This window comes from Gopherus flavomarginatus, chromosome 1 (genome assembly GCF_025201925.1).
Source record: "Gopherus flavomarginatus isolate rGopFla2 chromosome 1, rGopFla2.mat.asm, whole genome shotgun sequence".
Lineage (NCBI taxonomy): Eukaryota > Metazoa > Chordata > Testudines > Testudinidae > Gopherus > Gopherus flavomarginatus.
Genome location: NC_066617.1, coordinates 259,528,072 through 259,541,050, shown reverse-complemented (window position 1 = coordinate 259,541,050; position 12,979 = coordinate 259,528,072). Strand labels below are relative to the sequence as shown.

General features: G+C 40.8%; 1 protein-coding gene across 10 annotated transcripts in view; it reads left to right on the top strand.

Annotated features, from left to right (window-relative positions):
- MCF2L (MCF.2 cell line derived transforming sequence like) overlaps positions 1–12,979 on the top strand; it is a 280,436-nt gene that overhangs the window by 133,944 nt on the left and 133,513 nt on the right. The window lies entirely within an intron of this gene.

The following is a 12,979-nucleotide window of genomic DNA, read 5'->3' as shown; positions in this document are numbered from 1 at the left end:
CATGATCAGCCCTTTTGATAGGACCACGGGCAGGCTGTCTGGGATTAGAGTTGATGCCTCCTGCGTCTCCCAGGGGAGCCAGGCAGATAATTGGCTATGGGGGAGGGCCCACTAATGGGACAGTGTGAAGTGACCTTTCTACAGGTTTTCTCCACAATGGCAGGGATCTTGGCCACGAGAGCAGCTACATTCCTATGTATCTGAAATCAGTATAAAGCCCTACAAGCTGTAGGTAAGGGCAAAGCCAATGGCAAGGGGGTAATTTGGAATAAAAATAGGTATGTTCCAGTTACTGATACATGCAACAGAAAACAAGAAAGGTCATATGTTGAGGAGCAGAATGCAGGCTGAATCATCCACTTCTGCTGTAGCTCAGCATTTTGAGTGAACTAAGGCCCTTCTTGTAAAGGAAGAAAACAAAACGGAGCCATTTTTCTGTCCTTGAGTGAGAGTTTCAATGGAGTGTGGGGTGGCCTGGTCATGGACAGAGCCCTCCTACTGTAGCTATGTGGGATACGCCATCCTTCCGGGAGGGGCTGCATCCTGCTAAGCCATGAGCTCTTAATGTGAGGACACAACCCCAGAGGGTCATGAACAGGCTTCAGAAAGCAATCTGTTTACAAGCTTTCTTTAAGAAATATTTTCTGAAGTTACCTGTTTGTGGCATTTGAATATTTTCTCTTTCTGTGCTTTTTGGCAATATCAGATCTTCATTTGTTTTTTTTAATCCTAGGTCTATACCAGACACTTCAGTTGTTTTTGTTGCAGTTGTCATATGGATTTTGTTAATCTTTAAGGCAATTTAAGGCACATGGACCTAGATAACTGAATTTTCTGTATCCTATTACGGATGGATTTTTATATTATTTTTACAGTTTTGCAGGCCAAACACCTGTAGCTTAGGTTGCACATGTTTCATATCAGTTGCTTGTATTTATCGTAACACTGCTTTTGCATGTTTTTTCTCAACCCAAGAGCATGAGTAGTTTGGTTTGTTTTTTGTTTTAATTTGAGTTTAAATGGTTTAGCCATTTTCAGTAAGGAAAGAGAACAGAAAACAAATATATGTCTGCTGTCATATATAAATGTTTGTTTACTTTTTTGAATCTCTAGCACCTGATCTGGGAGGTCATTGGAATTTGAAATTTGGCAGGGAACTGGTCCCTAGGTAGCAAATGTGTCTTTCGATGATCCAGTGAGTCTAATGATCATATTTAATTAGAAATATAGCTCAGACAAAATCCCAAATCTGAACATCCCTTACAACTGAGGAAGCTCAAATCTAAAGTTTGCTGTTACACCTCTTAACTACATTTAATCTATGAAAGGTTCTGCCTGTCATCCATGTAATGTTATCTGGAAAGAAGGAGACTCCTGGAGAAATGAGTTTTTAAATGAGCTTTTCAGGCAGCTCTGAAATGGGCCTTTGGGATGTTGATGTTGTCATCTTTTGCTCTCTGACACTTTTTAAACTATTTAAGCTGGCTTGCGCAACCTACATGATCTTCTGGGAGCATTTCCTCTTCAAAGTGCAGTCCCAATGCAGTGTCTTGGGTGCTCTGTTCTGTGCAGAGAGCCAGGAGCCTTTGAAACTTAGGGTATTTCTATACAGCAGCTAGACACCCACAGCTGGCATAATATAGAATAATAAACTGCTATTGGTTTGTTTTCAAGCTTTGCTCTGTAGGTTTCATACACACGCGCTTGGAATATTCAAATGTAATTTGAACTTTCTTCTTATTACATATGGAAGGAAAACTTTGCGTGTTTCCAATTGTGGGTAAAAAGAGTCAGAGAACTGAGAAAATCTCTCCCCATTAATTTGCTTTTCACAGTCAGCCCTCAACAAAAATAACTTGGAATCCTTGCTCAGAAGTGTGGAGTTGATGGCTGAAATCCATACAATACAGTGTACCTTCCATACAATATATTTTTTTTAAGTTTTATAAAAAGCCATATGCCAGATCAGATCAGACACTGAGCAAGTGCTCATTTTGAACCCTAGAGAGGGGGGAGAAAAGAGAAATCCTTCCATGCCTAATGTGCCGATCCATCTCCAACATGCCCTTTGTGCTGAAGAATAGGGAAAACTTGGAGTGTGTGGGATAGAGCCAGCATGGTTGACTACTTCAGCCCCTGGGAATTCTCATACATCAGAGGAATGCTTAGGTGCTCCATTAGAGAAGCTAGACTAGGGATCCTGTATCTGCTCCTATTTCTTTAACCTATAACAGTTAAACATGGGCAGTACTTTACAGATGCATTCAGATGGGTCAGGGAGAGCTCATGTATTTAATTGGATTTTCACAGGCTCAGAAACAGGGCCGGCTCTAACTTTTTTGCTGCCCCAAGTGCCAAAAAAAAAAAAGCACCGCTCCACCGAAACAACCCCTCCGAGCACTGTGCCGCCAAAACAACACCCCACTCCAACCGCCACACTGCCCCACCGAAACAAACAACCCCTGAGCACCGCCTGGCTGAAACAAACAAAACCAAACCTTGAGTGCCAAACCAGAAAAAAATAAGAGCTCCGAGCACCCCTCCGCCACCCGAAGATTGGCCGCCCCTTACAAAATGCCATCCCAAGCATGTGCTTGGTCGGCTGGTGCCTGGAGCCGGCCCTGCTCAGAAATGCCAGAAAAGCTTGCTGTACTAACTATAGCAAAGAAATATTAAGGAATGGCTAAAATTACTTAGTAACTGCTTCTCTTCTTTCGCATATCCAAGCTGCTCTTTATAAATTTTTTTTAATAATTGGAGATATACCTATCTCCTAGAACTGGAAGGGACCTTGAAAGGTCATTGAGTCCAGCCCCCTTCCTTCACTAGAAGGACCAAGTACTGATTTTTGCCCCAGATCCCTAAGTGGCCCCCTGAAGGATTAAACTCACAACCCGGGGTTTAGCAGGCCAGTGCTCAAACCCCTGAGCTATCCCTCCTCCCATTTATAATGGTGGTCTTGTAGATAGATGCGTGAAGCACAAATACCACAAAATATATTGATCAGCAGTGTTGTTTTCATCCATTGATTGAAATTGTCATGCTTGAGTGTACAGGAACATACTCTGTGATCAACTTTCACTGAGGTAAATACCCCACATCTGCCTCTCCAAGTAGAATACAGCATAAGTTCACACTGCAGCAGTATCTGGTGGTAACCTGAAAATTACCTCAAATTGTAGGGGGGGGAGAATATTGTATTTTTGCAGTTTTGCACTTTGGCTCAATGTATTTTTCTAACCACGTAAGATTCAAAGTTTAAGGCAGACTGCCAGGTGGAGAACCACATGGCTGTGGTGCCAGGGCTTCCAGGCTGCAAGGGAGCCTGAAAGTCCTGGGAGCCCCCAGCTCTGAGACAGGCCTCCTGGTGGACTGTCCGGGAATCAGCGAGCCTGGAAGCGTGGGCTCCCCAGCAGCCTGTCAGATGACATGCCAAAGAGCAGGGGATCCCCAGAGCTGGGAATGATTTTTCCAAATAAACAAACCATCACAATTTTCAAATAAAGCTGAAATTTTCCTGCAGAAAGTGCATTTTCTATCAGAAAATCATTCCAACAGAAAATTGACTTGTTCCAATTATCTGCTGTCACTGATGTACCACGTGTACCTTCTGAGGCCACCTTGATGGTACCTAGGGTGACCAGATGTCCCAATTTTAGAGACAGTCACGATATTTGGGTTTTTTAAATATGGGCTTCTGTTACCCCCCAACCGCTATCCCAATATTTCGCACTTGCTATCTGGTCACACTAATGGTACCTGATACCATGATCCATTGCAGCTGAGATCCTCCTAAGCACCTAACCCAGCCGTTTTCTTGAGGAAGCTGGAGAAGGAATTTTCAGAAATTTTGGAACTTGCTCCCCTAGCTGATCCTGCAAAGCCTGAGGCTGCCTCTCAGGGCATGCTGCAAGGAATGTGCGTTCCCATTGGTTTTTCTCTTCGGGGGAGCTCTGTTGATGGAGGGTGGAAATAATGTTGGGGTGTTAGGCTGGACAAGACCATTTTGAACATATTTTCAAACATAATTGTGCAATTCCCTCAAGTTTTAAAGGGAGATGTATTTCTTTTAAATCTTGGTAAAAACAACACCCTATCATTTTGATAAGGCTTTTATCAAATTTTCTTAATACAGTAGGTCTCTCCAAATTCCGTAGCTGAGGTACTAAGAATTTTGTTTCCTCTTAATTCTCATTTCAGACTAATATTCAGAAAACTGTATTAACTTTGTTTGAGTCTTAAAACTGACTACAGCCAGTCAGTTAGAAAAGTGTAATATTCCATTCAGTCCACAGAGGCCTGTTTGATAAAGTACTAAATCAAACACATTTGGGTCAAGTTCCATTTTTCTCATTTAAGAACTTGCTAATGGAACAATCTTATGTTCAGTCTATCACGCGTTTTCTATGAACATGTTTCTCTTCTTCAGAAATGTCATATGTGATTGTCATATGCAATTATAGACACCCTCATGTACTTAGAATAATAAACTGAAATTGCTAAAGTTAAAAATGAACATTTCAGAAATGATTTTAATATTCTACACTGTGTGCACATATACACCCAATAGTAATTGTTTAAAATATTGTCTATTTCAGAAATGTTCCAGCTTTTATTAATTTAACTTTGATTTTGTGGTGGCGGTCTTGAGGAATCTGAAGTTAGAGTACTGATGTAGATAACCAACATTGAGATGCACACAATCAGTGCTCCCTCTCCTCCAGCCACTCAAGGTGAATGAATGAATGATTTCTAATCTCTTGATATGCAATTTCTTTTTGCTTCAAACCTGGGTCTTCCATGCATTGGTCTCGCTATGCTGGGTCATCGTGAAGGTCTTGAGCACAGGTCTGTCTGTTGCTGACATACTGCAGCTACCGTATACAATAATGTATATGTGACTTAGTTCATGATAAACTATGAAGTAATCAAGAATCCCTGCTGTCACCTCACATTGGCGGTAACGAACATTACTTGGAACAGAATAGGAAGCATCTAAAAGTGTCAAGACAGTGTTGGGATACTTGAGAGCAGAATAAAAACCAGAGTATTGAAGCACATTATGACTCAAACTGTGATTACTAGACTCTGTATATATGAAAGAACTGGAAATCTTCTGTAAAAAGAATTCCCTTTTTTTCCTCATTTATTATTTTTTTCCTCTTACTTTTTTGTTTTGTGTTAAGAAAAAAAATCTTAAGTGTTCAGGATAGTAGAAACCATCTTGGATTTCCTCAGTACAGGAAAAAACAATTATTAAAGGAGTTCTGTTTCTGATCTCTAAACTGATGTGTCCTTGTTTCTTAGAGACTTTCCTTAAACTAAACCAGACATTGATTAGTGTTTGGACATGTCCACTTGAATGACCTCATTTTAAGTTTGTTCTGAATTACTCAAAAACTTCAGCTTGTTCTGCTGGGTGGACATGGGTGAAATAGAAAAACTGACATGGTTTCTTCTGCCAGGATATGTGGTGTGCTGTTACACTCAGAGTATCTTGCAAGTACAGTTAAGTTAGACTATACATCCTAAGGAAAAGAGCAACCCTGAATCAGAAAGTGCCTCAAAGGTGCAACGCCCGCATGTGCCTGGAGATGAAAGTAGTTAGACAAGGTGAAGCTAATGCTCCAGTATCTGGGACTCAGTATCGCAAAGGAAAATAGTAAAACATAGACAAGCATTTAAAAAATGGTTTAACACTAATTAAGTGTTTGGATTAGAGGCCCTTAGAGAAGCATTTAGAAGAATTCAAAACCTGAGTTGGCTACTGACACTGTCAAGACATACATGTGAGTGACTGGAAATATCAGAACAGTGAGCATCTCACATGCTGCATTGGGTGCTGCTGTACTGGCACACCGCCATCAACATGCACTTCAGCAAATTGTTTGCAAGAATGATCAGTGCGTAATCACCATGTATGAAAGATGACCGTCGTCATGCTGTGAATGATTCTTTGCCAAAGCCTCAACTTATGATTTTAATGAAGAACCAGATGGAGACTTTAAAAGGAAAAAAAAATGCCTTGTGCTCATGGTAACAGAAAGCCATAGTTGGTGTGAGCAGAGCAGGTGGCATAATCTGCATCTGTGCAGTGTCCTTTTATTTTTTTTCCCCTCATTACATGCTTTGCAAGTGCCTGCTCTGGAATGTATTTTTATTGCTGGTACAGTTGTCTCCAGGAATTAAGCTATGTGTTTAACATATAGTGAGAACAAATTAACACAAATTTAAAATGCGCATTTGGTGGGAGTTGTTTAAATGGTAGCACTGAAACTTACTGTATCCACACTGCTGAGTCTGTAATGGAAGGGTAACTGTGTGGTTCATTTTAGTTTGTATTCACTTATAGTGTTAACCATTTATCTTTAATCTTCATATCTTCCTTGCTTGTGTGGTATGCTGAAGTTACTGCTGGGGCTGCTCAGCATAACTGCCGACAGTGCTTTCACTTGAGATGTAGATGAGCCTTCAGAAGGTGTTCCATGATCAGACTCCTCAGTTAGCAAAAATATCCCTCTTTTATAATTGAGCCTACTAGACGGTTCTGCGCCATGCCTGCTATTAATCTCTTTCCACTGCTTAATCACACCAAAACCGCTCTATTTTTAATAGAACACTGGGGTCAAGCAATGCAGTATACATTTTGACTGTGTGGTTGTGCATATGTGTGCTTTAAACATGAAAAGTGCTGTGTGAGTGCTAAGTGTGAGGGAGGAAATAAGTAATGGGGCTCTACTCATGACACCACGTGCTTTCCTCACTCCCTGGATGACTGTTCCCTTTTCCCTTCTTGGGTCAGCTGTGCTCTTTCACAGATGGTTGCTATTTACTTCCCCTTTAACTATTAGCTGTTGACTCTCTTTCCCCCCAGCCTGCAGCCTACCTTCTTCTCTTCCCTAAGGACACTGTTCCCACCCCCTGCCCTCAAAATGGGGACCTCCATAGCTAAAAGCATGAACTGCTATATCTTAAGCTAAAGAGCTGGACTCTAGTTTAAAAAAAAACAACCTAGAAGTATATGTAAGGGAAGGGAATCTTACAGGTGCATCCTCTGTGCTGATCTGCAGAGGATATGATCCTGTTGAAGCTCCATTTATAAACAATATCCAAACATGAATAAATTCTAACTGAATTAATATTGATCTTATATGGGTTCAAAATGATCTTGTATACCATAAATAACATACATGTATCATTATTTAAAAAAATCTAATTTATCCTTTCACCACCCTCATTGAAATGCAGACATTTCTAAAGGGAAGACTGAATGATTGCACATAGCAATAGCAACAGTATGTCACAGTTTAAGAAATGAAGATAATGAGAATTCCATATCCTGTTGACAATGGGAACTCAGACCTTAGGTGGCCAGAAGGTAGCTGCTCAAATTAGAACTCATCCAAGATGCAAGGACTAGCACCTGTCGTCTTGAAGTGTCATGGAACATTTTAATGACTAAAAGTGGTCATATAAAAGCTATTCAAGCAATAAAGTGCCTAATATCACAGTGCTCGGGCTTATAAGGGAAGGAATGCCACTTACTGAATTCCCAGTATCGCTTCCTCTAGCAACCTGTTTACTTTCTTTCTGAAGGGCAAGACCTTGATTAGCTTGTACAATTTTACATTACTGCTCCCGGTAGCATGTTAGCGGGCTGTTTCAGTCCTTCATAAAGGACATCCTTCCTTCCTGTGATGAAGTATATGTAAAGACATCCTTCCCTCCTCCTTAATTGTATACTTTTCAACTCTTCAACTGGCTAAAGCAGGAATAGGCCCTGCTGCTGTGAGCTCACCCTGCAGTGGCAGCTCCTGTCCCAGAAGGCTGGTTGAACTTGGCTTCCTGCTCTGGGTGTCGCCACCTGGCCTCTGGCACACAGTTGCAGTGCTGCTCAAGTTTGAATGAATAGTGCTGTGACCCTGTGCATCAGGTTGCAATGCCACTCACTTGTAGTTGGCTCAGCCTCCCTGCATCAGGAGCCAAGTCGCAACGCTCAGAGCAGGGAGCCGAGTCTAGCCAGCCCTATGGGACATGATCTACTCCAACCATGATGGGATTTGGGGGGTCAAAGCAGGACAGTCTTGTGAACCCTAGACTGTTGGAAGGTATGAAATTGCGATGTTTCTCAATGTGAAGTTGTCAAGGTTCCTTCCCCACTCTGAACTTTAGGGTACAAATGTGGGGACCTGCCATGAACTCTTCTAAGCTTAATTACTAGCTTAGATCTAGTAACTCTGCCAGTGTTTCTGTCATCCAGAAATTTCAGTGTCTGGATCACTTCTTGTCCCCCACCCCAAAAAAAAACATTCCCCTCCCTGGGCAGCCTTGAGAGGCTTCACCAATTCCCTGGTGAACACGGATCCAAACCCCTTGGATCTTAAAACAAGGAGAAATTAACCATCCTCCCTCCTTTCCCCCCACCAATCCCTGGTGAGTCCAGATCCAATCCCTTATATCTTAAAACAAGGAAAAATCAATCAAGTTCTTAAAAAGAAAGCTTTTAATTAAAGAGAGAGGCAAAAATCATCTCTGTAAAATCAGGATGGAAAAATACTTTACAGGGTACTCAGATTCATATAGCCCAGAGGAAACCCCCTCTAGCCTTAGGTTCAAAGTTACAGCAAGCAGAGGTAAAATCTTCTCAGCAAAAAAGAGACATTTACAAGTTGAGAAAACAAAAATAAAACTAATCCGCCTTACCTGGCTGTTACTTACAACTTTGAAACATGAGAGACTGATTCAGAAAGATTTGGAGAGCCTGGATTGACGTCTGGTCCCTCTTAGTCCCAAGAGTGAACAACACCCAAAACAAAGAGCACAATCAAAGACTTCCCTCCACCAAGATTTGAAAGTATCTTGTCCCCTTATTGGTCCTCTGGTCAGGTGTCAGCCAGGTTTACTGAGCTTCTTAACCCTTTACAGGTAAAAGAGGCATTAACCCTTAACTATCTGTTTATGACAGAAGTAAATTAGAAGCTATGTATCAAATAGACTGATATTCAGGGTAGGTTTAATACCATGGAAGTGGAATAACATGATTCTATGTAAAAAACTCAGAATGTGAAGATCTGTTTTATTTATCATAGTTCTAAAGAGGAACCTGTTTCTCCTGAATGGGTGGAGAAACATGAGCTGTCTCCTACCAGTAAGCCTCAATCAATTGTCTAGTTTCAAAAATAAGACTTTAAATATTTAAATGATTCAGCTATGTGTCGGATACCTAATGCTGAATTTGAACTGACAAGGCTATTTGTTTTCCTTAGTAGCTGGCATTTAAAGACACTTTTCAGGTATATAACCTGGCTAATTTGATGGAATGTTGAGGAAGATGAAGCATTAGTGTTTTTAAGTTTACATGCCACAGCCTGACTTCAGTGTACCAGAAACAAGATATTTCTGATGGAGCTGTTTTATATAATTTACAACTTGCCTTCTCATGGCACTTCATAAATTACTTGCAATGGAAAGAGTCCCATTGTGGGTTAAAATCTTGGGGGATTGGTCACTTACAGTTTCTGATCCAATAACAGAAATTTAGGTTGCAATGGAGCTAGAATTGGGTGAATAATTGATTTTGTTGGTTTGACAGCAGTTCTGAAAAATTGGGGGGTCGGGGGGTGGTTTGTGTTGAACCCAATCTGAAATATTTAGCAGTTTTTGCTGAATCAAAAAAGTTCATTGCAGGTCTCTTCCAGAGCAGGGATTTGAACCTGGGTCTCCCAGATCCTCAGTGTGTGCCCTAACCACAGGTCTAAATGTTATATTATGAGGGCTTTTGGAACTGGCAGCATCACCACTCCTCTGGCCATTTGGGAATGACCAAAACTATTTATGTCAAATGCAAAATTAGCTTTGGATCAACCAAAATGGCTGTTTGGGTCATCAGATGAAATATTCATTCTAAAAGTTTTTTGTCCAGCTCTAAATGTACCTTAACATTAATTCTACAAAAGATCATTTCTATTGGCCTGCCAGTCAGGCTGGTACTTTAACTGTGAAACAATTCAACATGGTTACAAACAGCGCACAAATCAACCAGAATAATGCACTACACTGTCAGGGATTGGAGAGAGAAACTCCTGTTGAATACTGGCTTAATGGTTCAAAACAACTTCTTAACTTGCTTTATTTGTGGAGCTAGCAAATATCAAGACCACTACAAACAGCATTTCTAAAAAAAGCTACGGTCCATTTCAGTAAACAAGAGCTTTTAGGGGAGAGTTCCCTCAGTGTCTTAACTGGTTAATTGGACCCAGTCCTCCACTTTCAGGGCTACACAAAGAAATTGACTGTTGGTGATGGGGGAGGCAGAAATGATGACAGAATGGGAAATGAAAGCTTTTCCCACCTTGAGGAGTTGAAGGGAATGCTCTGCAAGTCATTATGTTGAATGTATGATTACTAGACTGGATAGTGCTTTAATGAAGATTTTCTGTTGAAGACTTTCTTAGTACAATACTGTTTGTGTAACTTGATTCAGAGGGGACACAACAAAATCAAAAGTGGGCTAAGCAACAGAGTTTTTTTTAAAAGAGGGGAAAAAATCAACCCAAAACTATTTACAGTTTCTAGTATCAAGGGGTACCTGTGTTAGTCTCTATCTGTAAAAAGCAACAAAGAGTCTTAACACTTTATAGACTAACAGATCATGTTATGGAGATAATATTAGTCTATAAGGTGCCACAGGACTCTTTGTCGCTATTCACAGTTTGTTTTCAATCATGTTGGACTTGGTTCAGAAAGACTGTAATAGTTTTCAAGAGTTATACAAAAGAACTTGCCTTTAAATAAAAATAAAGGGAGAAACAGGTTGGCTTTCAACTCCATATAAAGTAAAATACCGCAGCATATTGCAATTGATTGCAAAGAGTCTGATCCAATTCCCATTGATTGAATGGGATCTGACCCTAAACAAGGGAAAACCGACTGATAGGATTATCTACAGATCCACCTAAATATTATTTTCAGCCTCTCCTCCTTGTTCAGTTGTGTTGTAAGAAAAGATTTTGCTTTCTCATATTAGAAAGATGAATTCTCTTATCTGCAAAGAATCTGAGCTTGATATGAAAAAGCACAGAGGCCTTTGTACCAATAGATATAAATTCTAATGCAAGCACCATCATTCCTTTCTTCAAATCTTTGTTGTTCTAGCTACAGATTTTGGCCTTCACAACATCCCCAGGCAATGAGTTTCAGAGGTTGATTGTGCATTGTTGAAGAATTTCCTTTTTGTCTGTGTTTTATCACAACGATGTCACTCAGGGGTGTGGATATCTCACACTCTGAGCAATGTCATTAAGCCAACTTGATTTTCTAGTGTACTCCCGGCCTTAGGCTCCAATTCCCAGATCCTACAGACTTCTGCATAGGGCCTCTGTTCTGGTGCAAGGATCTGCACTGTTGCATCTTCTGGCAGGATTGGGGTGTTCAAGGTACTCTTACATATAAGCAGCATGGTTTATTTCACCTGAAATATTATTTCTGATTTTAAGAAGAGTTCGCTTTGTTTATATGAGAGGACTTTTGGCACTGTTAGGTAATTTGATTCACCCTTTAAGATGACCTCAGATAAAGATAAAGAGCTTTCCAGATGGAAAGCAGCTGTAAATTGCTAGCCATTAATGGGACCCATGGTCAGGACAAACTGAACAAAAGAACCATGCCGATGGAGTTTAAAAAAAAAAAAATGTGAGGAGACAAACCTTCCCTTGGGAGAGTTTTATCTTCCCAGTCTTTTTCAGTGTACTTGGCCTCTCCAGAGAGGGTTTTGCTTCTTTTCTTTTCTTCCTTGTACTGTGGCATGAGAAACAAAATAAAAAGAAAACACAAATTGATTAGTGGGTGGTCCCTTATCTCCTGGAGAGTACCTTGACCTTTCCAGGTCTCTAACTGATCTGAGGGAAGGGAATTTATATATGCAGCTACATTCCCAGAAGACCCTGCCAGAAACCCAAATTACAGTCCTGGCTTCCCTGGAGACAACTCCTGGCCTGCCTTGCTGTTCTGGTCCTCTGTGTGAGTGGGTCAGCTTGAAGAGACATTTTGATCCACCCCATTGAAATGTTGGTCCCCAGCCCTAGACCAGAGTCAGCAGTATAGACTTTCACACACTGTAAACTGAGACTACATCATCCTTCCCACCTGTGACTGCATTCTCTGTCCCAAAAGCATTGTTATTAGAATGGCTTGGGAGGGAGTGGCTAGGAGTCCCCTCTCAAACCTTCAAAGGCCAACACACCCCATTATAGGACTTCTGTCAGTTACTGTAGCCTCTTTACTTGTGGTAATCAAATGAGGCTTCCCAGACTCTGAGACAGACACCTGTTTCTAGAATTTCTGGAGTAAAGCCTGTAGTAAAGGGGGGAGAGGGGTACTAGCATTAAGTTCCCTCTCCAGCACACCTAGTCTAACTAGGTGACCTGTGACAAATAAATGCTTGCTTCTCAGTTGGCTCCAGATTTGTTTTCTCTGTAGACATACCCTAAGTTTCACTGAAAGTCAAAAGAACTTAGATTCCTAAGTCTCTTGGGTACTTTTGAGAAGTTTTTAAAACATCTTTTAACTTTCTTGGTTTACTTTGTCAGAACTTGAATATATTGATCACAGATGATTTTAATGTCCTCTTTTTAATAGGCCTAAACACCTAGGGCCAGATTTCCAAAAGTGCTTAGCACCTGAAGTTGGGGTTCGATTTCTTTTTTCAAGAGGTCAGCTCTTATTTAGGCATCTACTTGAAGTGGTCAGATTTTCAAATAAGCTAAGCGTGCAGCAGGTCCCATTGTACTCAACATCTGAGTGTAATGGGATCTGTTGGTTGCTTAGCTCATTTGGAACTCTGGTCTTTCCCTCATTAACCCCATCTAGCTTTTTATCAGTATGGGAAAGACAGTGGCCAGAAATCCCTCCTGTGATGTAATTCTCCACTTCCTGCTCCCTTTGATAAATTTCTTATCTAAAATTAAGCTTTGCGGGGCAT